We start from the raw sequence: 26,814 nt of genomic DNA, 5'->3' as shown, positions 1-26,814 counted from the left end.
TTTATTTAAGCTTTTCTTCAACCCCAGGCTTGATTTCTCCCATTTGAAACTTCCCTAAACTTCCCAGATTCTTAAAAGACATAACACAATCGCTAAAGTTCTTCAAAAACTTGGAGATAGTTATAAATTTGTCCACTTCAGCCTTCTCTTCTCTAAAAAGAAGAATTCCAATTATTTCAGTCTCTTCTCATCAGCTTGAGTTTTTAGGACTTTCCCCATCACCATGTCTTTCATCGGGCCACATTGCACATATTTCTCATGCTACAAGATGCAGAGCTGGCTAGAGAGTTCAAGGGTGTGTTCAGATGAGCTTTCTCTCCTGTTCTTCTCCACCTGTTCCTTCCTCCCGGTTTCCTCAAATATTGGTTGTGATCCAGAGAACTAAAGGGAATGTCTGTACTCAAATTACTGCTTCTTTCAAGATACTGCTTCTTTCTCCAAGTACCCTCAGCCCTAGAATAATGGCATCCAATAATGACATTAAACACAAATTCTAGTAAATTCACTAGGAAGGGGAGTGAGGTTAGAATTAGAGTTAAGATCATAAAATCAAAGATTGGAAGCCTGCTAGAGGTCATTGAGGTGAATGACATCATTTTAGATTAGGAAATTGACTTGTCCAAGGTCAAACAGCTAAACTAATCTGAGGATCACAGATTTGGAGCTGAAAAGGTCCTTAAAGGTCTAATGTCCTTACTTTATAGACTTTGAGGGTCAGAGCAGGCCTACTCAAGGTGGCAGAGAATTAGTAACCGAGCTCAAGTGACTTGATCAAGGTCCCATTGATGTTAAGTAGCAGAATCAGAATTTGAATTCAGATCTTTTACCTCTTTCCACTAGAAAACATTGCTGTCTCCTCTAGAGAAAGCTAATAGCAAACATTCTATAATTTCTTAGATACTTCCCTGTCAGCCAATCCACCAGCCAGGCTTGGTGGTCAGCCCTGGAGACACAGAGACTATTATCCCTAGAATATTTTATGAAAAAAAAAAAAACACATTAGAACCTAGATCATTTTCCCCTTGATTCCAAATCCTAGGAATTCCAAAAAGGTACTAAACTTTGGGATGTATAAGAATATATTCTCACCTGACTTTGAGAATACCACAGGAGCAACAAGTAGAAATGCAAATAGGACATTTCTGGGAACATCCCCAGTGCCTCTGGCAACAGGGAACCTTCCCTTCATAGAATCACAGAATTGCTAGAAGGAGACTAAGAGAGGTTCAACTATCTAATCCCAAACCTTTCATTTTATAAAAAAGAAACTGAAACACAAAGAGAAATGAATTGCCCAAGTTGAGTCCTTTGGGAATCAGCCTATTTATATTACTTGTACTGAGTTAGATGTGGGTAAATTCAAGATTCAACGAAACAGAATAGGAACAAGAAGAAGAGTCTTCAAATAATAGGGAAGAAAGGGAGCTGGCCCAGGTCAGAAGAAATGAGCCAGGCTACTGAATACTTGGTCAATTAGTAAATGATAGTTCATTCAACTAAATGAAAGCTGAAATAGGAGAGAACCTGTCTTTTATCCATGGAATAGCAACAGTAGTAGCAGCAGTGTGAACTCCCCATTTAGTCTAGTCACTGGGGGAGATACTCTGATTATGCAAAACCATCCAACCCTACTCCTCTCTTCTTTTTGTTCTATTTTGTCCAAGAGAGCTCCTATATTATTTCCAATTCCTGTTCCTTCCTACCCTCCAATATATCTTTGAATTGGAATCAAGGTTACAGCCCTTATCCTTCAATTAGGTTAGGAGAAAGTAGTTTGAACTCATATAGAGCTGAAACCCACATATTCTATCTCCCAAGCTTGGGCTCTCAATATCTGATGAAGTAATGTTGTACAACACCCCCTCTTCCTGCAGCCCTCTGGTTCCATCAGCCCAGCTGGTCTCAGCAGGAGGGAAAATTGCCTGGGAAAGGCCTAAGAGCAAGTCCAGACCTCTGTCCCACTCCCCTAAGGCCTGAATATGGCGTGGGACAATAGGTTCCCACAGCACAACTGTGGCTCCTACTCAACCAGATGCTTGAGGACTCCTGAGGGCTCCTCCTTTGCAGATGGAGAGAAGGAGGTTTTATCTATTCATCTCAGTATCTCTGAATCAGGGACTGGGCCTTAGCATATCAATGTCCCCCAAGACACTCCTTATATTCACTTTATATTTGAACATTTGCCAGATGTTTTGCAGGGAGATGCAATTTGGGCTGGGAAAGTAGAGAGTTCACTATTTCAGACCAAATATAAACCAGACTTATCATGTCCTTCCCTTTACCCAACATGCCTCAGCTGATAGAAAACTTCCCAAGTCATACTTTAGTAGATACTTTTGCCAGCTCTTAAGTCTATGGCTCTATGTGCATATAAAGGTGATTCAGTATTTACCAAATCAAGGCAAAAGCTGATTGTATATTGGAAAATGTCATTTTTTTCCTAGGAAAAGTCTCAAAAGCAATGCAGATAACACCTTGTCTAACCCTCGTACCCACTCCATAATCTTCAGTGTGCAGGTAGGATTCCTTTCATCATCTGATCTTCACCCATTTCTGTGACATCCATTATCTATCTTGCTTACCTTTAGTAGTTCATAAGAGAATTCCTATTCTGAACTTGTCCCTACCTCAAGGATCATTGCCTAATTCCATGCCGTAATGGAAAAAGCATTAAAAAGCAATTACATCCCCAGTGGATAAGTGGTCAAAGGCTATGAAACACAATTCTCAAAAGAAGAACACCAAACTATGAGCCATATGAAAGAATGCTCCAAACCACTAAAAACAAGAGCAATGAAAAATCAAAACAACTCTGAGGTTTGTCTCACATCCAACAAATGGGCAAAGATGACACAATATTGGAATAGTCAAATGTTTGCGGTCTGAAAAGGCAGGTATGCTAATATACTAATACAACATATAATATGCTAATATACTATTGATGGCTTCAACCATCCTGGAAGGCAATTTTGAGTTATGCTTTAAAAACTGACTAAAATTTCCATAGTCTTTAGTCCAAGCATAGGTCTAATCATGTTACACCACACTCCTCCTCCCCAATAAACTCCATGGACTCTTTATCACCTCCAGGGTGAAATATAAAACTCTTGGTTTGTCATTCAAAACCTTTCAGAACCCACCCTCCATCTTTCCAGTCTTCTTATGCCATTTCCAACCTTCCTCCCACCCTCTTTCATGTACTTTTTGATCCAGACACCCTGGCATCCTTGCAATTTCTTGAAAAAGACATTCTACCTCCATACTCTAAGCATGTTCATTGTCTGTCTCCCATATATGGAATGTTCTTCCTCATTTCTGCCCCCTGGCTTGGTTTCTTTCAAGTCCCAACTAAAATCTCACATTTTCAGTAAGCTTTCCCCAATCTCTCTTAATTCTAGTGTCATCCCTTGATTGATTACTGCCTTTTCATGCTGCTTATAGCTTGTTTATACATAATTGTTTTCATTCAGTCTTCCCCATTAGATTGTAAGCTTTTTATGAGGGACTATCTTTTACCTTTTTTGTAGTTCTAGCACTTAGCACGTGCCTGGCATGTAGTAGGTGCTTTATAATTGTGAGGCACATGTTAAAAATCAGAAAGAAAGGTCCTACATATAACAAAAGAGTAATAACAGCACTTTTTGTGGTAGCAAAGAACTAGAAACAAAGTAGATGTTCAATTAGGGAATGGCTAAACAAACTGTGGCATGCGACTACAAAGAATATTATTACGCTGTCAAAAATGACAAATATGAAGAATTTAGTGATAAGCACAACTAGAAAAAACAATATACCCAATGAATATAACAGCTTAATGTTCATGTTAATGAACATTAACACAACACAATACAGTAATTATAATGACTGATCTTAGCTATGCAAGAAAGTTGTAAAAACCTTTCCTCCCTTCATTGCAGAAGTGGAAAACTATAGCTAAGTAATATTGCATACTTTTAGCATAGAGGATGTAGTGATTTTTTGCTAAGATTTTTTTCTATTTCTTTTTAAACCTCTTTTAAAATAGATGGCTTTCTGAGGCAGATAGGGAAACAGTGCCTAGAATCAGGAAGACTTTAATTCAAATTACTAGCTATATGACCCTGGGCAAAATACTGTCTTACTGCCTCAGTTTCCTCAACTGTAAAATGAGAAGAATAATAGCCTGTAACCGGAAGAGATAATATTTATAAAGTGTTTAACTCATTCCTATGGTATCTCAATCTGGAAGATTTACTTTGTTATTTAGCTATTTCAGACCTGTTCAACTCTCTGTTAATCTATTTGGAGTTTTCTTAGTGAAAATACTGGAGTGTGTTGCTATTTCCTTCTCCAGCTAATTTTACAGATGAAGAAACTGAGACAGAGTTATGATGTGCATTGGGTTACAGGGCCAGTAATTGATTTGATTTTGATTTGAATTTAGGAAGATGAGTTAATAGTTATGTAATGAGTTCCTGGCCCAGTGCTCTATCCATTGCACTGCCCTGCTACCCCTGTTGTATATAGTAGACATTTAATAAATTCTTCTCTCCCCTTCCTCCCTTTCCCCTCTCCTCCCCTCCCTTCTCTTTTCCTCCCTCTTCTCACTTTTCCTTTTCTCCCTTCCCCTCCCCTTCCCTCTCCTATTCTCTACTCTTCTTTCCTCTCTTCTCCTCTGTTTTCCTCTCTTCTCCTTCTTTCCCCTCTTCACTCCTCTTCCCTCCCTCCTCTCCTTTATTCTCTGCTTTATTAAACATATATTTGTTAAGCCTTTTTTTTGTGTACAGAATACCTTAATAAGTAATGAGAAGGTAAAACATAGTCCCTGTCCTCATGCGGCTTACAGTCTAATAAGGAAGTAGGACACTAATCCAGGTAACTATTACACAGCATTCCACAATGAGTATATTAGAGAGTTGTGAAACAAAGTGTCATGTTATGAAATTCAAGGAGGAAGGCAGGTTGATACAACTGAGAGGATCAGAGCATCATAGAACAGAGAATATTTGCATTGAGATTTAAAAGGCAAATGAAAATTCAATAAATATAGAAGGAAAGGGAAGAGATTCCAAGTGTATGGACTCACTGGATAGAGTGCAGCCCTGGAATCAGGAGAATCTGAGTTCAAGTCCAAATTCAGATGCTTAATAACTCTCTAGCTCTGGATAAATCTCTTAACTCTGCCTCAGTTTTCTCATCTGTAAAGTGAGCCAGAGAAGGAAATGGCAAACCACTCTGGTATCTTTGTCAAGAAAACCCCAAGTGGAGTCATAAAGAGTTGAACCTGATTAACTAACACTCATTCTCTCTCTCTCTCTCTCTCTCACTTTCTCTCTCTCTCTCTCTCTTTCTCTCTCTCTCTCACACACACACACACACACACACACACACACACACACACACACACGAGGGTAAAGGTTATTCTTTCTCCATTCAAAAAAGACAATGACATCAGAAGAATGATGTTTTGACTTGTAAGTGAACTGGAATTTAAGTGAAACAGAGCTGTGCAAAGTTACCTGCCTCACTCTCTCCTGCAGAGTCATCTGGGTCCAGTGGCTGGATGTAGATCAGAATAACTGGAGACTGCCCTGGATGTAGTGGGAGATCTTATCTTTTTTAAGTAAGATTTTTCCAGAACAGAAAGAATGGCTATTTATGCTCACTAGGCCATTAAAATCCAAACAAAGAACAAGTGAGGCTTGGGTTGGGGCCAATCAGAGAAAGTCAGTGATTTGGGTTTAAAAGCATAGTCAAGTAAGGTAAGGAAGAAATTAGAAGACCATACAGTGAATGGCAAGTAGTACAATTTTTATGAAGTGTAAGGATTAATATGGGATAAGATTGGAAAATTAACCACATATAAAACAAATACATAACATCATCCTTCACCCCACAAGAAACCAAACATATGTAGACAAATAATACTCTTCTTTTTTTTTTTTTTATCATATCTACCTATGCAATATCTCTCATTTCTCACATCTTTCTCCCCCTCCTCCTCAGACACTGACACTGCTCTGGTACAGTTATTTTGTCAACCTTAAACTATTCCATTAGTATTCTGGATGGTTCATTACCTTTCTGGCAGGCCCTATGTGAGTCTTTTCCTACTTTAATCCATCTTCCACTCAGCTGTCAAATTGATCTATCTAAAGTACAGGTCTGACCATATTACCCCCTTATTCAATAAACTCCTAGATGAAACATAAAGTCAATTATTTGACTTTTAAAGTCTTTCATAACTACCTTTTAAGTCTTTTTTTTTCTTTAATATTTTACTCCCCTCCATACTCTACAATTGAGTGATACAGGCTTCCTGACTATTACTCAAGCAACATACTTCATCACTTGACTTCACACATTTTCACTGGAGATTCCCTATATCAAGAATTTTAATGATAAATGTTGGAGGTGATGTGGAAAAATTGGGACCCTATGCATTTGTGGTAAAGTTGTGAATTAATCCAATCATTCTGGAGGGCAATTTGGAACTATGCCCAAAGGTCTATCAAACTGTGCATACCCTTTGATCCAGCAGTCTCACTATGGGGCTTGTGTCCCAAAGAGATCATAAAAGAGGGAAAATGAACCGCACGTGCAAAAATGTTTGTAGCAGCCCTTTTTGTAGTGGCAAAGAACTGGAAATTGAGTGGATGCCCCTCAGTTGGGAAATGGCTGAATAAGTTATGGATGTAATGGATGAATAAGTATATGAATGTAATAGAATATCATTGTTCTTTAAGAAATGATAAGCAGGTGATTTCGGAAAAGCTTGGAAAGATTTACATGAATTGATGCTGAATAAAGTGAGCAAAACCAGGAAATCATTGTACATAGTAAAATTATGTGATGGACATAGTTCTATTTAACAATGAGGTGACTCAAGGCAATTCCAGTCCACATCCAAAGAGAGAACTGTAGAGACTGAATGTAGATTGAAACATAGTATATTCATCTTTTAAAAATAATTTATTTGTTATCTTTTTCTTCTTCATAGTTTTTTCCCTTTTGTTTAACTTTTCTTGCACAACATGACAAATACAGAAATATGATTAAAAGAATTGCATATATTTAACCTATATCAGATTGCTTGCTATCTTGGGTAGGGGAAAGGTAAAGGAGGGAAGAAGAGAAATTTGGAACACAAAATGTTACAAAAGCAAATGTTGAAAACTATCTTTATGTGTATTTGGAAAAATGAAATACTATTTTAAAAATGCTCTCCCTTCTCCTCTGATTCTCCTGGCTTTCTTCAAATCCCAGCTTAAATCCCACCTTTTGCAAAAAGTCCCTTCCAATCCCTCTTAATACTAATGCCTTTCCCTCTGTTGATTATCTCTTGTCTATATCTTGTTTATACATAGCTTTTTTTCATGTTGTTTCCTTCATCACACTGAAAGCTTCTTTGAGAACAAAGACTATTTTCCCTTTTTTCTTCATTTTTTTAGGGGGGAGGGGTTTTATTTTTTGTTTTTTTGAGATAATCAAGGTTAAGTGACTTGCTCAGGATCACACAACTAATGTCTAAGAGCACATCTGAACTCAGGTTCTCCCAACTTCAAGGCTCATACTTTATTATTTACTGTACCAACTAGCTGCCCTTTTTGCCTTTCTCTTTCCTCTAGTCCTTAGCATGATACCTGGCATGAAATTTAATGATTCAAAAGCACAGCTCAATGACAGATTAGTGAGGTTTACATCAGCTGAATCGGAAAAAAATATATAGTCCAAGGGGAAAATCAAGAGGATGATATGATAAGTTACCTATTCAAAAACTCCTGAGGTTATAAGAAATTAAGAGCAAGCCATCCTACTAATCAGGATATTTAAGAGTGCTGGTAGGACCAGAAGCTGATCCCAAAGCTAATTTCTAAATGTCAGAGATGAAATTTGAACCTCGATCCTCTAACTCTAGACATGGGTAGCTAGGTGGCACAATAACCAGTTTGTCAGGCCTGGAGTCAAATTTCTGAGTTCAAAAGTAACCTCAGACACTTATTAGCAGTGTGAACCTAGGCAAGTCATTTAACTCTGTTTGCCTCAGTTTTCTCATCTATAAAACAATTTAGAAAAGGGATGGCAAACCCACAAATGAAGTCACAGAGTCAGACATGACTGAAATTACTGAACAACAATACCTCTGATTCTAGGGCCAATATTCTTTTTAGGGACTTCACTCTCTCTCAGTGATAAACATTTTTTTTATTCTAGCTAATATTAAGGACTCTAATATTGACACACTGAGTCTAACAACAAGGAAGATGTCCCAGAAGCATCCTGACATATACAGAAAAGTGGACTCCAGGTTTAAAATCTGCCAGCAATAATCCATATTTTAGATAACTCAAATATTTATATTCAAAAGTTGGTGGTTTTACAAATATCTCCTGGAGCCCTCCTCTCTCCTGGATGATTAAATATAAATTATGATGTCTTTTCAGAATCTGGGACTTTCCCAATACTGTTTTTCTATGTGGACACTTACAGATCCCAGTAGAGATGAAGCATTGTTAGATGGACAAAGAAAAAGATCTATTGAATCAAAGACTTTAGGAGTTCTCTTCTGGACACTCAAACTGATACCAATTAACTAAGTGATCATGTGAAGCTCTCCATTAAGTATCACTCATCACTTGCCTTCTATCCTTCTTTATCTTGGACTAACTTAAATCTTGGAAAGAAAGCTCAGACCTGAAGAGGAAAACTTTGAAATCATTCTCTCATGTGGCTTACTCTCCTTTTCCTTTCTCTCCTTCTCTCTCTTCTGATCTGGCTTATCCATCTTTATATTCCTTATCTTTAAAAAAGATCATTCCCACTCTGACTCCTTCTCCCAAAAAGGAACAGTTATATCCTCAGCCCCTTAATACTCTGTCAAGGGCTTTTCAGGAATAGCAAGATCATTCTAAGGTTGTTCTGAGGAAGAACAACACATTTAATTCCATTTCATCCCACCCCACCCCATCCCATCCAATCCTGTCTTGAAAAGATTCCATGTTGAGCTTCTCTCTAGTTTATACTCTTCCCATTTTTGTTCCCTTACTGACCTGGTTCCTCCCTTTCAATTTTGGCCTCAGTACCCCAATCAGTGTGTCGTGTTCTGAGGCAGCTCCTGTAAAAGCTCACACAGACCCACTCTGTCCAGTATTTAGAAAACTGTCTCTGTCAGGGATTTGGGGTTTGTTTTCTTAATTAACTGAAAACGCTAACATGGGAACATAGCAGCTGGTAGGGGCCTGGCCTTGGGCGGCTGCTGTAAAAAAATTCTTGCTTTGAAATCTGGAACTTTAGTTGTTCCCCCCATGCATCACACTGGATGTCAAAACAAACATGGACACTCGATCAGGTGGTGCAGAAATCGGAGCAGGCTCAGATTACAAAGCAAAGGATAGATTTAGCTGCAGGACAGACTTGAACCCAAACATATGGTAAGGTTGTGCTTTCCTAGAATGGCATGGCCATTGCTAGGGTTCAGGGACTAGTAGGAAAGATACACTGGAACAGAGGCATAAGATGAGAGACAATATTTATCAAGGCGTCCCTTGGAGGGTGTTTCCAGCCCTATACATGCCCATCCTGTGCCACATACCAGGAACTCAAAGCAATAGTAAGGCAGAGAGAGAAGGAAGAACAAATGTAATATTAATGTCTGGGGCATTAATTAAATTTCCTGCCACCTCCATTCCCATGACAAAGCAGTTCTCCATTACCCTGTTTTCAGGCATGGGGAATGGTTGGGTGTGGGGCCTGGAGAGAAATCTGAATCTGGAAGGAGTGTTGGCTCTGAGTACAGTGGCATCAAGTGGTGTGTCCACAGCCAAGACAACTCAAGGAGTGGTTGGGCTTTGTAATAAATATTGCTTTTCTTGGTTTTCAGCTCAAGGCATAATCTAGCTGTTTATTCCACTTGACCTCTGGGACTGGAAGGAAAGACTGGTGGTTCAGTGGCTATCAGATAATCACTAATTTTGGGGTTCCTTCACTTGTCCTATTCTCTCTGAGATAAACTCCCCTCTTTGCGTAGCCTATTCCATACAATAGCTCATAAGGCAAGTTGGGGAGGAGTTGGAACTAGAAATTAGGATCCCTGATTCATAACTCCTTCTGCTTCCCTGACTTAAACTGAATATTCCATTCAGACTTTGCAGGCAGGGAGCATCTCACATCTGAAGAGTGGGAGACAGTGTGCCTCAAGAAGTTTTTCCCAAACCTTAACTTTCTTCCCTTAACTTTCACAATCATCATCTCTTTATCTATTCTTCTAAATACAGCCCCTACTCTGTAAAAATAGCAGAGGAGATGAAGGTAGAACTGTTTGCCCGGGGTGACATCAGGGTAAACCACCATTCCCACAGCCAGCTAAATACATTCTCACAATGACTGGCTATTAGAGCGCCTGAGAGCTGAGGTCACTAGTATTCCTTCTCATCATAGAAAAGTCAAACAGGGTAAAGTGTTTCCCAGGTTACTTCTAGACATGTTTTTGGATTGGGCATGGAGGCAGGGGGAGGCAAGCAACAGCATGAGGAGGACTGGGAAGGTTAAAGGGTAAGGTTGTTTCAGTGATCCAGGGATCCCCTAATATATCTCATCTCTCTGTTTTCCATTGCCTGGACTTAGAGAGTTCCTCAAACCTTCCTGTGACACTAAAGCATTGCTCCCAGACATAAGAAACATCTATACTTTATTGCCTTTCTCTAGAAATAATTCTTTTACTTGGCCATAATTTACTAAATTCACTTCCATATTAAAACCGGTTCCTAGCTCAAATGAGCCATACATTTCTCTTATTGGCATAGGGTGTCAGCAATATTGGGGGGGGGGGGAGTCCAGCTAGAAAAGGAATGGTAAGGGAGTGTATATGGGTACCCTTTCAAGGCTTTGGAGAGGAATTGACACATTCAAGCTTCCTAACCAGACTAAACTCCAATCTCCCCAGCTGCTCATTCTTCCAGCCTCACTCCTCAAAACAGCAAAATTGACTTAGTCCCCAATAGTTTCTCAAATCACTGCTCTCACTGTCCTAATTTCTTTATCCCAGGCTGAAGAGAAACGAAGTAATCTTTCTTAGCTTCTCTTCACCCCCTTTAAAAAATCCTATGTGCTTCATTCTCCACCCCTAACCCCCACTCAACACGCATACACACTTTAGAATTAGAGTCCACTAAGTTCCACACTTAATTCTCTGTCTTGGTGCTAGAAGTCACTCTTAACAGGAGCTAGGAGCGTCATATTACCCCCGACGTCCCCAAATGTTCAGTCCCGAGGGAACACTCTGCAACCCCATCGCATTTGCCTGACTGCACCACCCCACACCCCATCCACCCCAAAGGCTGGTGTCTGCAGAGATGATGAAGAAGCGCAAAACCTGAACTTTTTCACTCCAGGAAGAGGAGGATGCAACTTTGGGGTTTCACTTACCAAGTTCATCCAGCTGTTTCCCAACTTTCTTTTTATGGATCCTGAGTTCAGTCTTTAAGAATGGCCATTTTGTGTCCAAGAGCCAGAGCCTGGGGGTGGAAGCTCAGGACAACGGATCAGGGGTGGGGTGAGGGGGTCCTTCCGAGGGTGCCGATGCATGAGGATGTTCTGCTCGGACTCAGGCCTGCTCTCCCCCCCACAAACTCGCTCCGGCCGCCGCTCCTTACTCCTTTCAGTGTCCCTGCTCTAACCCAGAACAACCGGGGGAGGCAGGACTGGCTTGCTACTATGTAAGCTACTGCTTTTCCTTAAAGAGACAGCTCCCCCGAGGGGGAGTGGGGAGAGAGAGAAGAGGAAGGAGGCTCCCTTCCCTGGGGAAAAGGAACAGACTTAGAAAAAGGCAGACTCGCAGGAAGCCGGAGCTCTTTCTGCATTCATCACAGGGGTAGAGGCTTTTGCGGAGTTCTTGTGGTGTAAGGGGCAATGCCTGGCTACACCTACAGCCTTCCCACCTGCTTCTGTCTTGTGACCTACGGTGCCCTATGCCATATCAGCAATCAGCAAATATTTGAATGTGTGCCTCTGCACAAAGCTCTAGGCTAGGGCATTATGGAGGACAATGCCATATGGCCCTTTCGCCCACTTTCCCCATATGTGTGTATGCATGTGTACATGTTTATGTGTGTATATATGTATATATAGTTTAGTTGAGAACATAATTCATATATATACATCCTATGACATAGAATATATATTTTAAATATACTTTAGAAAATAAAATTATATTGTTGTTTTGTTTGTTTGTTTGTTTGTTTGTTTTAACAATTTCTGTACTCTCCCCAGCCCTTGGAAAGAATCTGATATCCTTTTTTACATTTTTGTTAAATATCCAATCAGTGTTACAAGGTGAAAGAAGATATAATAGTGTTGTCAGCTTCTAGCTAGTTACCCACAAAGCTGATAACATACACATTTGTTATTGAAGTTTGTCTTCAAACCATGGTTTTCCGATTCTTGCTCTCAAACCCATTTCTCCCTCACTGCCTGAGATACTCACCATTTTCTCTCTCTAGCATTTCTTGTTCTGGCACACTGTACTCTCCCAAGATTCCAATTCTTATGGATATTCTTTTCTTGCCCAGTTTCCAATCCTTTCTGTGTTTTTTCATCCAGCAGGTGAATACCAGTAGTTAAGCAAGAATTATGGAGTGATTTTCACATCTGGCGTATGTTAAACATTCTGTCTGGGCTGGTCAACTCAGTTAGTTAGTTAAATCATAGTGCTAATGAGGTCAAGGTTATGGGTTAGATCCCCATATGGTTCAGTTACTCTCAACTGGAGAAAAAACTTCTGTTCCATAGACAGCTACAGTTTACAATCCTAATCCCAGTCATTCAGTAGGGGAGTTAAAAGAGGGTAGGTCATAGAATCCAGCATCTCAATCTGGAAAAGACCTATTTTGTTGTTCAGTTATTTCAATTGTGTTCAGTTCAGTTCAGTTCAGTTCTATGACTCCATTTTGGGGTTTTCTTGGCAAAGATACTGGAGTGATTTGCCATTTCCGTCTCCAGTTCATTTTCTAGATGAGTAAATCAAGGCAAACAGAATTAGGTGACTTGTCTAGGGTCACACAACATTAACTAAATGTCTGAGGCCACATTGAACTCAGGAAGATGAGTCTTTCTGATTCCAAACCCAAAGCTTTATCCACTACACCATAGAGATTATCTAAGCTAGTGCTCTCATTTTACAGAGGAGGAAACTGAGGCATTGAGAGGAGAAGTAGTGTGCCTAGGTCACATTGGTAGGTAATCTTAGTCCAAAAACAAGAACTAGATCTATTCAATTCTGCTTCAATCTGCTTCCATAACCACTGCTAGAAAAATTACTCCATCATTCTGGATGGAGGTGGATCAAAAAAGTACAATTTATTCTGTACAAACTATTTCATTTTTCATTACATGCATCAAGTCCTAATTTTCCCTGAAAATAATACAAACTTACATAATGCCCGGAAGAAGGTAATTCAATCTCCAACTCTCCAAATTGAACCACCTTTTTATGCACCAAGACATTCAATAACCCCTCAAGTGATCTTTTTTAATGCCATAAAGGGACCATTGGCCTGGAGTCTACATTAGCAAAGCAACATGTATTTTTTCAAAGACTCTTCAGATTCAGATACTTTCATCTCATTCCAAAAAAACCTTTAACTAACTGTTCACCTGAGAGTAAAAGAAATCGGTAGTTGGAGGTTGAGATTGAAGAACAATTCAGCCTTAAATAGGGATTTGTTCAAGTATTCCAGACTTTCTAGTGAATGTATATAGTTTTCAACATCTCTGTCTTGAGATTCTGAGGCTTAAAAATGGAATTCAGCTACAGTTTGATCAAAGGTTCAATCTCCCTGGTGAAAGAAATCTCTTAGCAATTGTTCAGATTTTAGTGAGGAATCTGACCCTAGGCCTCTCCAAAGAACAAAAGTTTCCATTACGGCAACAAGAATGTTAAACATGACTTTAAAAAAAAAAAATTCAGTAAGAAATTGAGACCATGAATATTTGTAAGCTAAAAACAAAGGTAAAACCCTGGTTCATACCCAAATGCTGTGTCTGATGGTTGAGCATTAGAGAGAGTGCTAGATGTCTTTAGTGGAAACACAAGCTCATTAAATGTTGAATCAAAAAATTAAAGGACCGCTGATTACCTAGATGAATGGTATTGCACAGTCTCTGAATTTCTTAAAAGATACTGTCAATACTCTGTACTTACATCAAGGAGATTCCCTTTTGCAAAGTAGAAACCAAATTCTTGAACTGTAGCAGGAAGGATTTAGATTAGACATCAGAAGAAACTTTCTGGCTATGAAGTATATGGCGTAGAATTGGAGATACATTAGAGAGAGGTAAAGAATGCATACAAAGCAATATGCCAACAAATGAATGCAGTTCAAACTAAGTATGTAAATACTAACAGTGAGGGAGGGCTCAAATTTAGGTAAATTGATTATTGAAGGTTTTCAGGAAAGATGAATTTTAAGCACTTTGTAAAAAAGGAGAAAAGGATAAGCAGAAAGAAAGGAAAAGGGCAATCTAGATGCAGACACAAACTCTCTCAAAAGCTTGGAAGCAGGAGAGAATTTGATGAGCAAGAGATTCAGAAAATTTATTTAATTTGAGAAGACAATTTAAACTGCAGTGTCATAAGACCCATAAAAGATCATTATGTACGGTTAAAAAGAAGCACCATTATAACTATCCTTGAAACTCATGCTAACTATAAATTAGATTTGACAGAAGAGATCATTGGGTACCATCATAGCTGCCTATACTGTGAGAGAAATTATTATTTCTCTTCTACTAATAACCAATTTTAAAATGAGGACCAAATTTTTTCCCCTGTTTCCACTTCATCATTCAGGAATCAGCCCCCATAGGATATGCAGGCAGCCTTTGAAGTGAAGGGCTGATAATGAAAGGGAAAATTCAAATCTGTTCAAAAGGTAAATAAATTTTAGTTAGGCGAATTGATAGATTCCAGCCCTCTGGGTTTTATACAGATAAGTCTGGGGAAAAGTGGATTTTCCATTTTGTCTAGATTACTTTAGACAGGGAGATATGGATATAGACAAGTCTCTTTAACTAAGACTGAATAATCAGTCACATTCCCCCAGACCTTCATTAGAGTAAGCCTCCTTTTCTTTATAATGTTTATTCTTTCATTATTTGTTAACCAATCTGAGTTGACTACTATCTTCAAGGAAAACCCACTCTTCCAAGAGTATTAAGCACTGAGTGAGTTCCATGGGGAGTCTTTGGCATTTAAGAGTGTCACTGACACACTTTATTAATTATTGCTATCTTAATTAATAAAAAATGATTAATTACCTAGGCCTATCTCTCAAAGTTTTTATACATCACAACTGGGAAGTGTTATAAGAAAGCAATATGTAATAAACCAACAAGTGAGAAATGGATTTGTTGCTTTGTATCCTCAGATAACATTGGACACATCTTGAAGAAGCTCAGATATTGTGCACTGTCCAGGGGCTTATGCTATTATTCTGAGTGTAGGGCTAATCTCTCCCCATGGAAAAAAAAAAAAGATTTAAAAAAATGAATATTACCCACAGAGTCTATGGATACATCCTACAAAATCTTTGGAAGGAAGTCCCATCTTAAAAAGTTTGGCCTTCTCTTCATTCACATGGATACCAACCTAGTTTTGACCAGCATGATCTGTCCATTGAACTACTGCAATTCCTAATTGATTTTCCTCCCTTAAATTTTTCCCATCTCCACTAACTTCTCAATGTAACTACCAAAGTGATATTCCAAAAACAGAGAATTGGACACTCTGGTTCCCTGTTTAAGAACCTTCAGAGGGAGGACTCTGGGAAGATGGTAGACTGGGTCATTAAATTTCAAGGTCTCCAGATTTCATCTACAATCAGAACAAATTTACATCTCATATCGAACAAAGACTGGTGAAAAATCCAAAGATCCAAAGAAGATCCAAAGAAAGACTCCAGGCTGGGGATTAACTAATATGAAGTGCAAATACTTCCAAACTAGCTCCACACAAAGAGTAAATGGAGCGCCCTGGAGCTAGCTGGGTTTGAATGGAGCCTCAGCAGGAACTATAGAAACTTTCACTTCTCCAACGGTGCAGGGAGTTGGGGGTCTGAATCTAAGAAGACAGAGGGAACTTCTCTTGATTAGTAATGCCAGGCCCAGCTATACTGCAGAGATGTAACTCTGGATGAGAAGGAACCAGTACACCTTGTGAGTGCAGAGATAGTAGAGCAAGAATAATTGGACTACCAGAAAGTTGTGACCAAAAAAAGAACCATGACACAATAATGCAAGAAATAATTCAAGAAGATTATCCTGGGCACTAATATATATTGTTGGTGGAATTGTGAACTGATCCAACCATTCTGGGGAGCAATTTGGAACTATGCTCAAAAAGTTATCAAATTGTGCATACCCTTTGATCCAGCAGTGCTACTACTGGGCTTATATCCCAAAGAGATACTAAAGAAGGGAAAGGGACCTGTATGTGCCAACATGTTTGTGGCAGCCCTGTTTGTAGTGGCTAGAAACTGGAAACTAAATGGATGCCCATCAATTGGAGAATGGTTGAGTAAATTGTGGTATATGAATGTTATGGAATATTATTGTTCTGTAAGAAATGATCAGCAGGATGATTTCAGAGAGGCTTGAAGAGACTTACATGAACTGATGTTACATAAAGTGAACATTGTACATCTCTGTGTACATTATACACAGCAACAATAAGATTATGCAATAATAAATTCTGATGGACATAGTTCTCTTCAACAATGAGATGATTCAGGTCAGTTTCAGTGGTCTTGTGATCAAGAGAGCCATCTATACACAGAGCGAGGACTATGGGAATTAATGTGGATCACAACATAGTATTTTCACTCTTTTTGTTGTTGTTTGCTTGAATTTTTTTCTCATTATTTTTTGCTTTTTGCTTTGATTTTTCTTATGCAACAAGATAATTGTATAAATATGTATGTATATATTGGATTTAACGTATTTTTACCATGTTTAACATATATTGGATTACTTGCCATCTGGAGGAGAGAGTAGGGAAAGAGTGGGGGGAAATTAGAAGACAAGGTTTTGCAAGGGTAAATGTTGAAAAATTTTCCATTCATATGTTTTGAAAATAAAAAGTTTTAATTAAAAAAAAGAAAGTTAAGCACAAAAATATAAACAAACAAACAAATAAATAAAAGTTTAAAAGAAGAAAGAAAAAAAATTGTCTTGGAATGATCGAACATGAGGGGAAAGGAAAAATAGAAAAAATCCACCAATCACCACCTCACAGGGATCCTTTTGTAGAAAACACATAAGAATATTGTTACCAAATTTCAAAAAACCCTGATCAAAGAGAAAATCTTGCAAGAAACAAGAAAAAAAAATTCAAGTTCACTAGAGCTACAATTAGAATTGTACAGGTCTTATCAGCAGCCACAATAAAAGACCACAGGCCCTGGAATCCTATATACTTACAATCAAAAGAACTAGTCCTGTGACCAAAAATATCATGTTCACAAAATTATCTATGACATTGAATGAAAAAAAAATGAACATTCAATGAACTTGCAAATTTTTAGGACTTTCTTTCAACCAAATCCAAACTCAATAGAAAATTTAACATATAAGATAGATAATTTTCAAGGAATTTAACATGGACAAATTGTTTATGGTTTTTACATGGAAAATATACCATATGTTTAAGATTGATATCAGCAATTGGGCAGCTCAAAAGAAAGATTGGGGCATAATTAAAGTAAAAATAGTAATTATACAAATAAGGTACAGAAAAAGAATAGAGAGCATTTAGAGGAGGGAGAAGGGTTTATGATTCCTGATGTAGTTCCACATCAAAAATGAGTTATACATATATACCATGAAAGGTATAGCTTCCAAAATCTATAAAGAAATACAGGGGGAGGGATGGGCACAGGGGAAAGAAAAAGGTGGGGAAAGAAGAAAGGAAGGGGAGAAGTTAAGTAATAGTAAGCAAGTTAAGGAGCAGAAGGAAAGCAAAAAGTTAGAAGGGATAGGAAAGGTGTATGTGTGCATATGTGGTGGGGAGGGAACAGGAGTGTGTATGTATGTGTATGTATATATCTATGTAGATATATACATAAATATATCCTAACTTAATTATAGCCTTATTGGGAAAGTGAGGAAGGAATGAAAGAGGAAAAAAAAAGGAATAAATTTTAAAAGTACACAGCAGAGAACAAAAGAACAATTTACAAGGAAGTCAAGAATAAGACAGATATATATATGTATGTATATATATATATGATTATAATTTCTTCTATTATTATATATCTTTTTTTGAATTGGTGATTTATTGTTATATATTTTGAATTCTCCCTCATATGCTGCTGAGCACATGACAATCTTCTGTTTTGTCTTGTTTTGTTTTTCTTTTTTTTTTTAAGTTCTTTTTAAATATAAATTAAGAAAAAAAAACTTTAGCAAATCCTTCTTGCCACTAGAATCGGACACAGACTTCTGTTTGTCATGTAAAGTCCACCACAACATGGTTCCAACCTATTGTAACAATGACCACCACTTGCATAGATAGGCCTGAGACCTTGCTATCTCCAATGACGCAAAATCCTCTGACTAAGCCATTTCCCATGGAGTATTAAGACTGTGCCTTAGATGTGCTTTGGTCTTTAGATAAAAGGCATAAACAATGAAAAGAACCTGATTGGTTCTCCAAGTGCTACTTCTCCTTACCAAGCTGGATCAAAATTCATTCTATAGACTATATTTCTATTTCTCTTCGTTTATATATTTTCTTGATTCTAAAAAAATTAACATTCTTTTAAAATTTTTGATTTCTAAATTCTTGCTTCTCTCTCATCCTTGAAAAGGCAAGAAATTTGATATAGATTATGTATATAAAATCATATGGTCATAAAAATATATTTCTATATTATTGTTATTAAAAAAGAAAATACAACCCCTAAAGAACCCATGCCCCAAACCAGCAGACAAGCAAGAAAAATAAATAAAATTTTAAAAAGAATGCTTCAATCTAAATTAGGACACCATTAGTTCTTTCTCTGGAAGTAGATAGCATTTTTTCATTATAAGTCTTTTAGAATTGTTTTGGATCATTGTTTTACTCAGAATAGCTAAATTCATTCATAACGATCATAGTATAATATTGTTGTTACTGTGTACAAGATTCTCTTGATTCTCACTTAATTTTGCATTAGTTTTCATAAATCTTCCCAATTTTTTTCTGAAACCATTCTGCTGATCATTTCTGATAGTCCAATAGAATTTCATTGCAATTTTATGCCACAACTTATTCAGTCATTCCCCAATTAATGGATGGTAGATTTTTGTGCCTCTTTCACCATTTGATCAAGGTTTTTTAAAGGTTATTTTGTTCAGTATTTTTGTTTGCATCTCTTACCAAATTCTTGACTCTCCTTTCATAATTTTCTTCTTTTGCTCTCATTTCTCTAATTTTCCCCCTCTATTTTGCTTATTTGATTTCTAAAGCTCTTTTTGAGCTCTTTTTGGAATTTTTGTTGAATTTAAATGCAATTCACATTTTTTTTTTCCTTTGAGGCTTTGTTTTGTTGTTTTTGTTGTTTTGCTTAACTTATGTCTTGCACTTCCCTGCCACCACAGTAACTTTTTATGGTCAGATTCTTTTGTGGTTGTTATTGTTGTTGGTTTGCTTATTTTTATAGCCTATTCCTTGATTTGTAATTTTATGTTAAAGTTCAGCTATGCTCCCAGAGTGAAGGGGGCACTGTCCCAAACTTCAGGTTTTCTTTTTTGTTTGTTTGTTGTTGTTGTTGTTTTGCTGCTGCTTTCAGAACCAATTCTGGTGGCTTGTTAAGTTTTTGGCACTTCCAAAATTGAATGATCTAAGGTTGTTGTTATTTTTTCTTCATTCTCAAAAAGGACCGTGACATCAGAAGTGATGCTATGACATGAAAGTGAATTGGATTGTGTAATGGGCTTAGGCTTGAGTTGATGCACTGAGGTCCCAAGCACATGAGGCTAAATAGTAATTGAACCATACTCTATTAATATATAAGCTTGGAGAAAGAATGGCACCCGCCCACTCTTTGTGCAAGTCCTGATGTGTTGTATAGGAAATGATGATTTTGGTGAGTGGAGGCAGGGGAATGGAAAAGGAAGGGGAAGGAGAGACTGTTTGTATTGCCATTGCAATAGCCTTTCAGCTCAGCTCCCCCTCTGTTAGCTGGCTTCCTGTTGCAGCTGCCCATATTGCTATCGCAATCCTTATTCACCTCTTTACTTCAATAAAGATTGAAGATTTTTCCCTTAACTTGAATTCCTGACTCGGGCTAATTTTAAATATGCGGTCATTACAGGATTGAAGTGAGGGAAGGCTGTGCAAGATCAACTGTCTCACTTTCCCCTCTAGAGTCATTTGGGTGCAGTGGCAAGATCTATAGATCAGGATGCCTGGAGATGGCCCTGGATGCAATAGGAGACCTTGTCCTTTTTAAGCTAAGATTTTCCACAAGTCTCAGTTAGACTGAGTGGATGTGGCCCACTCAGCAATTAAGGTTCTTTATCCAAAAAGGCATCTTATTTTTCTTTACCCACAAGTGCTAACATTCCTTTTGACGCTTGAACTGTAACCAGGTATCCTATTCTTTTTCAGCTACAAACTCTAGTGCTCTTGTGTTCCTGTCTACCTTGGAACTGAGACCAGACTCCCTACTCCCTCATGAGAGACCAAAGCAGTCTTTTATACCCTGGAACTGTGACCAGGGTCCTTATTTGTCTTTGGTCATAAACACTGGCGCTTTTTTTTTTTTTCACACTGGGACTGTGACCTGGAGTTATGTAGGTTTAATGAAATGGAGTTCTGAACCCAGCACCACAAAGGTCTCCTGAAATCTCTAATCAGTTTTCCAATTTCCTTATTATCTGTAGGCTGGGAAATCATTAAGCTTCTACTATTACTGTCACATCTGCCTCAAAAGCCTGTCACTTGTGCTTCTCTGAGGCCCCAAACACCACTTTTGTGTAATAGACCTTTCTTGCTGACCTCCTAAGGTTTTGTGGAGTAGAAAATTGTTTTACCCAATCCTTACATTGACAGTGCTGCTCCAGAATTCAATTGAAGAAGTTATTTTAAAGTTGTTTGGAGGAAAATTTGGGAGAGTTCAAGTGAGTTGCTGTTTCTATTCTGCCATCTAGTCCACTCGGTAGACTTTTAAGAAAACTCATTTTACTCTTTCTCTCTAAAGTCTCTGACAGCTTTTCCTTGAACTTCACAGAGGTTGGGGAAATTTCATCTTCCCCTCCTCCCTGGGTAATTATAGCAGCTGCCTACATATGGAAACAAGATTATATGCTTGTTTAAATGAGTCTGAGACTGGACTTTACATTTCTGGCTGCCTCTTTTTTTGAGTTTTCTTTTTCTGAGCACAGGTGAATGAACAGTAACTTTGAAATGAATACTTCTGGTCTTGGCAGCTACCTTGTGGACTTGAGAAGTCCATAGAGGTCCATAGACTAGTAGTTTCAACAATATCATTCTTAAAAGAGAAAACTAGTAGCATAAAGAGAATGAACTCTACCCATGCCCTGGACTGACATAAGACAGAGACTTTGACTAAGGAAGGTGCAGAGCTGAGTTGAAATTGAAATGGCTATTCAGCAGTCCCACAAAATGCTTCATGTTTTATTGCTTGAAGTATCATTTTTTTGTAAAGGAAATAAATAGCAATCCTATACCTGATCTCCTTTGTACACTGAAAACCTTTATTTAAAGGCTCATCCGCATTTTGACTTTGTGAAGTCAAGGACAGTGAGCAAGAGAAAGGAAGAAGAGTCTAACTCCCGTTTTAGAAGTAAGGCTCCTACAGGACCAAATCTGAAAGTGAATTCAAAATTGTTGCACTTTATTGGGAGAGGGTACCTCAGTCCCTCCAGCTTGCGAATTGTTACCTTGAAGACCCTCTTCAGGATCTTATTCAAATCAACTTTAAGTGCTTAATTCCTTTTTGGAAACCCCAAGGGCTCAAGGATCAACTGAGTTTGTTTATATCCTTTTAAAAAATTAAATCTTATTTCATTTTGAACTCAAAGCAAAATCATATACATATATGAAAAATCCATATACAAAGAAAACAGAAAAATATGTTGTGTTGTGAAAATGTCTCCCTTACGTACAACTTGCTTTTAAAAATATATAATAAATTCAGTGTGTTCCTTTCAAAACTGTTTTGTCTGCCAATGTTTATTTCTGATATATTCAATTTTTTGTTTGCATTTTTAAAAAATTCCTCAGTGACCCTCTTTTCTTTTTTTGGCAATCTTATAACTAGATCCCTCCTCCTCCCCCTTAAATCACTCACCCTCAGATAAAAAAAGAGTCCAAAACTTTTATAACAAAATTTTTTTCAGGTACAAATATATATATTGCATTCTGTATCTTGGGTTCACCTTCCAGGAAGTGGTTAGTATGCTTTCTTATAAGTCTTCTGGATCCATAATTAATCATTGCACCAATCAAATGTCTTGAGTCTTTCAAAGTTATTTTTCTTTACAACATTGTTGTAGCTGTATAAATTGTTTTCCTAGTTCTGTTCATTTCACTCAGAATCAGTTGATGCAATTTTCCACAACTTTCTTTGAAATTATATCTCTTGTTATTTCTTGCAGGAAAATCATACTCCATTATGTATAATTTATTCAGCCATTTGCCAATTGGTGAAATCCCCTTTTTTGCAGTTTTTTGTTTGAATTCTTTTTTTAAAAAATACCAAAAAAAATTACTAGATTGCTTATTCTATCATTAAGTGAGCTCACAACTTCATTCAGAAGACTTTAGGAAAATTTGCAGGGATTCCTTGGAGAAGATAAGGGTATACTCTTACATATTTAACAAAATTGTTCTCTAAAATAAAAGTACATATGACACATTTTTAAATAAAATCTCCACTGTCAACTTTTTCTCCATCACTTTTATAAATCTAGATAATCATCAGAACAATAAATCATGACCTGATTTATGTTTGCTGATTTTTGAGGTTTAAATGCTCACAGTACAATTGTAACTATCAGTTGTGAATAACCAATTTAAGGTTACTGTAACACATCATTGGTTCTCCTTTGATTGGTCCTGTCTTGGGAGAGGTTTTTGCCTAGACCTCTACCTTGATTGTCCCATTCAATGGCAGGGGATAGGTTAAGGAAACCATAAATTGACCTATATTCTAGAAGAATCCAAGAAAAAATTTTGCCTTAGTTTATCATCTAATGGTCAAGAGACAGATTCTGGTCAATACTAATTCCCCAATCCCTGAAGAGAGAACTCTACATGCTTGGGGAGTTCAAATGGAATTAGACTTCTCCTTTGTAAGTGGAAATTTGTATCTCTCTTCTTTTTCTATTTTTCTTTTTTTGTTTATTTATTTCATTTTCATTTTTTTTCTAGCTGTCTTGGATAGGCCCTTAAAAGTACGCAATACTTCATAATAAACTTTGTAAAATGTCTATTTGTTTGTTATATTTCTATAACTTTATATTTGAGAGTGATTATATCTTCAACTATGCCTGAGCCCTAACAAAAGACAGCACATTTGGAAGGTAATTTTTTTAAGCAACAATACTGAATGGCAAATCGGAAAGACATTAAGGATTGATGCCATAATAATCAAAGAATAGAAATAGCCAATTCTTTAAAAATATATAATATTTCAACAATCATATAAAAAAGTTCTCCTTATCACCCGTAACAAGAGAAATGTAGAATCAAAACAACTCTAAATTTTCCCTTTTTTAATCACCAGATTGGTAAACGACAAAAGAGGAAAGTTGCAATTATTGCATGGAATGTGGGAAGGCAGATAATATTGGTAGAGCTATCATTTGGTGAAACAAGACCAAAAAAATCTTTCTAGAAAGCAACTGGAGCTATACCCAAAAGTCATTAAATTATTCATATCTTTTACACACTTTGGGAATCCATCCCTTCAAAAAGGTCCCAAAGAGGAAAAAGATTTCTATGTTTAAAATATGTTTGAGTACTTCTTAAAATATGTTTGAGTACATTTTTATTACAGCAAAGAATTGAAAAGAAACAGGGAGTCCATCTATCGAGAAAATAAGAAATAATAGATTCAGAAGGAACTAATAAGAGAAATATGAAACATGTTAGAAATGATTGAAAGTAAAATAAGGAGAACCAGGAAAATAGCTTATGCAAAAATTCCAATATTATTAAAGGAAAACCACTTTGAAAGCATTAAGAATCTCTGATCTACATATTAAACTACCATGTCTCCAGAACATCAATGATGAATCATGCCTCCTATTTCTTGACAGAAAAATGCAAGACTACAGGTCCAGAAAGAGTGTATTTGGGGCACTTAGGTATTCCAGTGAAGAGAGTGCTGAATGTATGACCATAGTCAAGTAACTTAACCTCTTTGCTTCTGTTTTCTCATTTGTAAAGTGAAAATAATAATAACATCTACCTCTCAGGATTGTGGTAAAAATTAAATGAGATAATAATTATGAAGCACTTAGCATAGTACTCAACATATAATAAGCATGATGTAAACACTAATTATTAATGCTATTTTCTTATATCACCAATTTGTGGATCTGTTTTACTTGAGTATACTTTTTACATAAAGATGGACATTTGTTTTTGTTTAGAAAGGGGAAAGTTTTATGCTGTAGAGATAATTTTGGAGGATGAGAGTGATGTCAGATAAATGAGACCAAAAAGGAAATAAGAAATAGTAATGAAATATTTATAAAATGCACAGAAGGCAGAAGCAATTTTAGGAAGAGGAATAAACAAATAGAGTTGTATTAGAGTTGTATTAAATTTATTATTTATCTAGGGAATGCTGTATATAATGAAGATGCATGGTCTCACATACATTTTTTTCTATTCATTATATATAGAATAATCATGTTTGTTGGTATCTGAAAGTTCAGAATTAAATATTTGAAGAAAAAGGAACTGTTACATAAACTTTGTTGAGGCATTTTATTTGGGAGGACTGGTGTGGAGAATTCTAAAAGAAGATATTTGAGACTCCTTGAGTCCCCAGAGAAATCTCTACAATTGGAGAAATGGACAAATGCACCAATGTACCCAAATTGATTTGCCGAGGATAGCAAATACTTAGACAAGAGGAGAGTACAATGGGAGCTAATTCATGGAATAGGCCTAGGGATGGATCTGCATTCTAGCTGTTTCTGAAGATGAAGGGCAAGCACAACATGAGACTTCCAGTTAATACCAATGTGTCACTTCTTCTCACCCCCATGACAGGAGTAATGGATATGGACCATGGGAAAAGAGAATTTCTGTCAAAGATAAGTGGTCACTGAATAGAAAAAGTTGCCCACGTGGTAGAATTTAAAGGTAGGGACAACATCTGTTCTCATTCTCTTCTTCCTTTCTTCCAAATTCATGGAATAGTCGATGACAAGCTCACCATTAGAATTCTCTGTGAGAAGTAGGATGGGATTTCTTCCCCTCCCCCACCCTTGGCATTCCAACAGCTATTCACACATGGCATCAAGAGCATGGGGGTTCTCCGGGTGAGCCTGAGAATGGACCTTGAATCTCTGGCTGCCTCTTTTGTTTCTTTCTTGGAAAACAGCTAAATGAATAACAATCCTGAGGAATGAACCTTTTGAATCTGATGGTTACCTCAGTGATTTTGCCTTCTTCAGCTGGGGCCAGTAGCCCTGTGAGACACATTCCTTGCAACTACTGTGACTTTTCTCAGAAAAGAAAGTGACTAGCTACAAGAATCAAACCCAAGTCATATCTTGGCTTTCCAGAATTCATGGACCTTGAATGAATTGGACTGTGCAGAGCCAAGATAGAGTCAAAAATACCTGGTCTTTGATGTTTTAAGTATCAATCATTAGAAGAGTATAATAGATTTAGGAACTACTGGTTCATGTTTTAAACACATATTTATCAATGTGGGCTTATGAGTTCTGTTATGTTTAAAGTCTTTCTTCTGTGGAAAAAGAAATAATTAACAACACAATAAATGGTATTTAGACACTGAGCTCATTTCTAGAAAGAACCCTGTTAAGCCCTTTTGGGAAGTCCCTAATAATGAATCAAGCCTAAGTTTTACTTAAGTTGTTGCGGCCCAAGTTTCTCTTCTACAGAGGGAGTGTAATACAGAAGAGACAATAGAAGAGAAAAGCCTGACTCTTTCTTTAGAGCTCAACTTTCTCTAGCATTGAATCCAAATTGTGTGAGTCTAGAATTGGGGCCCTTTAGTGAGAAATGGCTGTCCAGCACTCCCAGGCCAGTAGATACACAATATGACCTTTCCAGATTTATTAAATATGGCTCTCTTTTAGGCACTCCATAATCAAGCAAATTCACCTTCTTGTGAATTCATCTTCCATATCCCTAATCTCCAAGTCTTTGGACTTGCTTTTTTACTTCTTAAAATGCCCAATTTGAAAAAAAAAGTCTATCCCAAGCTCCACTATCCACAGGAAACCTTCTCTCAGCCCTTTAACTATTAGCACTCTCCTCTAAAATTAGCTCATATAGACTTTATAAATATTTTTATAAATATATTATTGTAAATAATATATTTATATGCTTATATGTTTTCTGATAGAATGTAAACTCTTTGTCTTTGAGATGGATGAGCAGGAAAATTTTTCATTTTGTATATGGAGAAGCCAGTTGGTTGGTTGGTTGGACACTTCATTCTCAAAGAGGAACAAAATAATATCACTATATTAAATAAAGTCAAGTGACAGTATGTTTGATGGTGGCCAATCAGATCAATATGATTTCAGAATGCTCTAACACCAGCTGGACACAAGTAGTCCCTAAGA

The 26,814-nt window shown here is 37.2% G+C and overlaps 1 protein-coding gene across 3 annotated transcripts in view; it reads right to left on the bottom strand.

Moving 5' to 3' along the window:
- Positions 1-26,814, bottom strand: part of DAAM2 (dishevelled associated activator of morphogenesis 2) — a 137,539-nt gene that overhangs the window by 90,282 nt on the left and 20,443 nt on the right. The window contains exon 1 of one of the 3 annotated variants that reach the window (XM_051996890.1): positions 11,404-12,015. The exons of the other annotated variants lie outside the window; for them this stretch is intronic. The gene's annotated coding sequence lies outside the window, so the exon portion shown is untranslated. Of the gene's footprint in view, positions 1-11,403; positions 12,016-26,814 lie in introns of those variants that run through there. 3 annotated transcript variants of the gene reach the window in all.

Source organism: Antechinus flavipes, chromosome 4, assembly GCF_016432865.1.
Source record: "Antechinus flavipes isolate AdamAnt ecotype Samford, QLD, Australia chromosome 4, AdamAnt_v2, whole genome shotgun sequence".
Taxonomy (NCBI): domain Eukaryota; kingdom Metazoa; phylum Chordata; class Mammalia; order Dasyuromorphia; family Dasyuridae; genus Antechinus; species Antechinus flavipes.
This window is presented reverse-complemented; position numbering and strand designations above follow the sequence as displayed.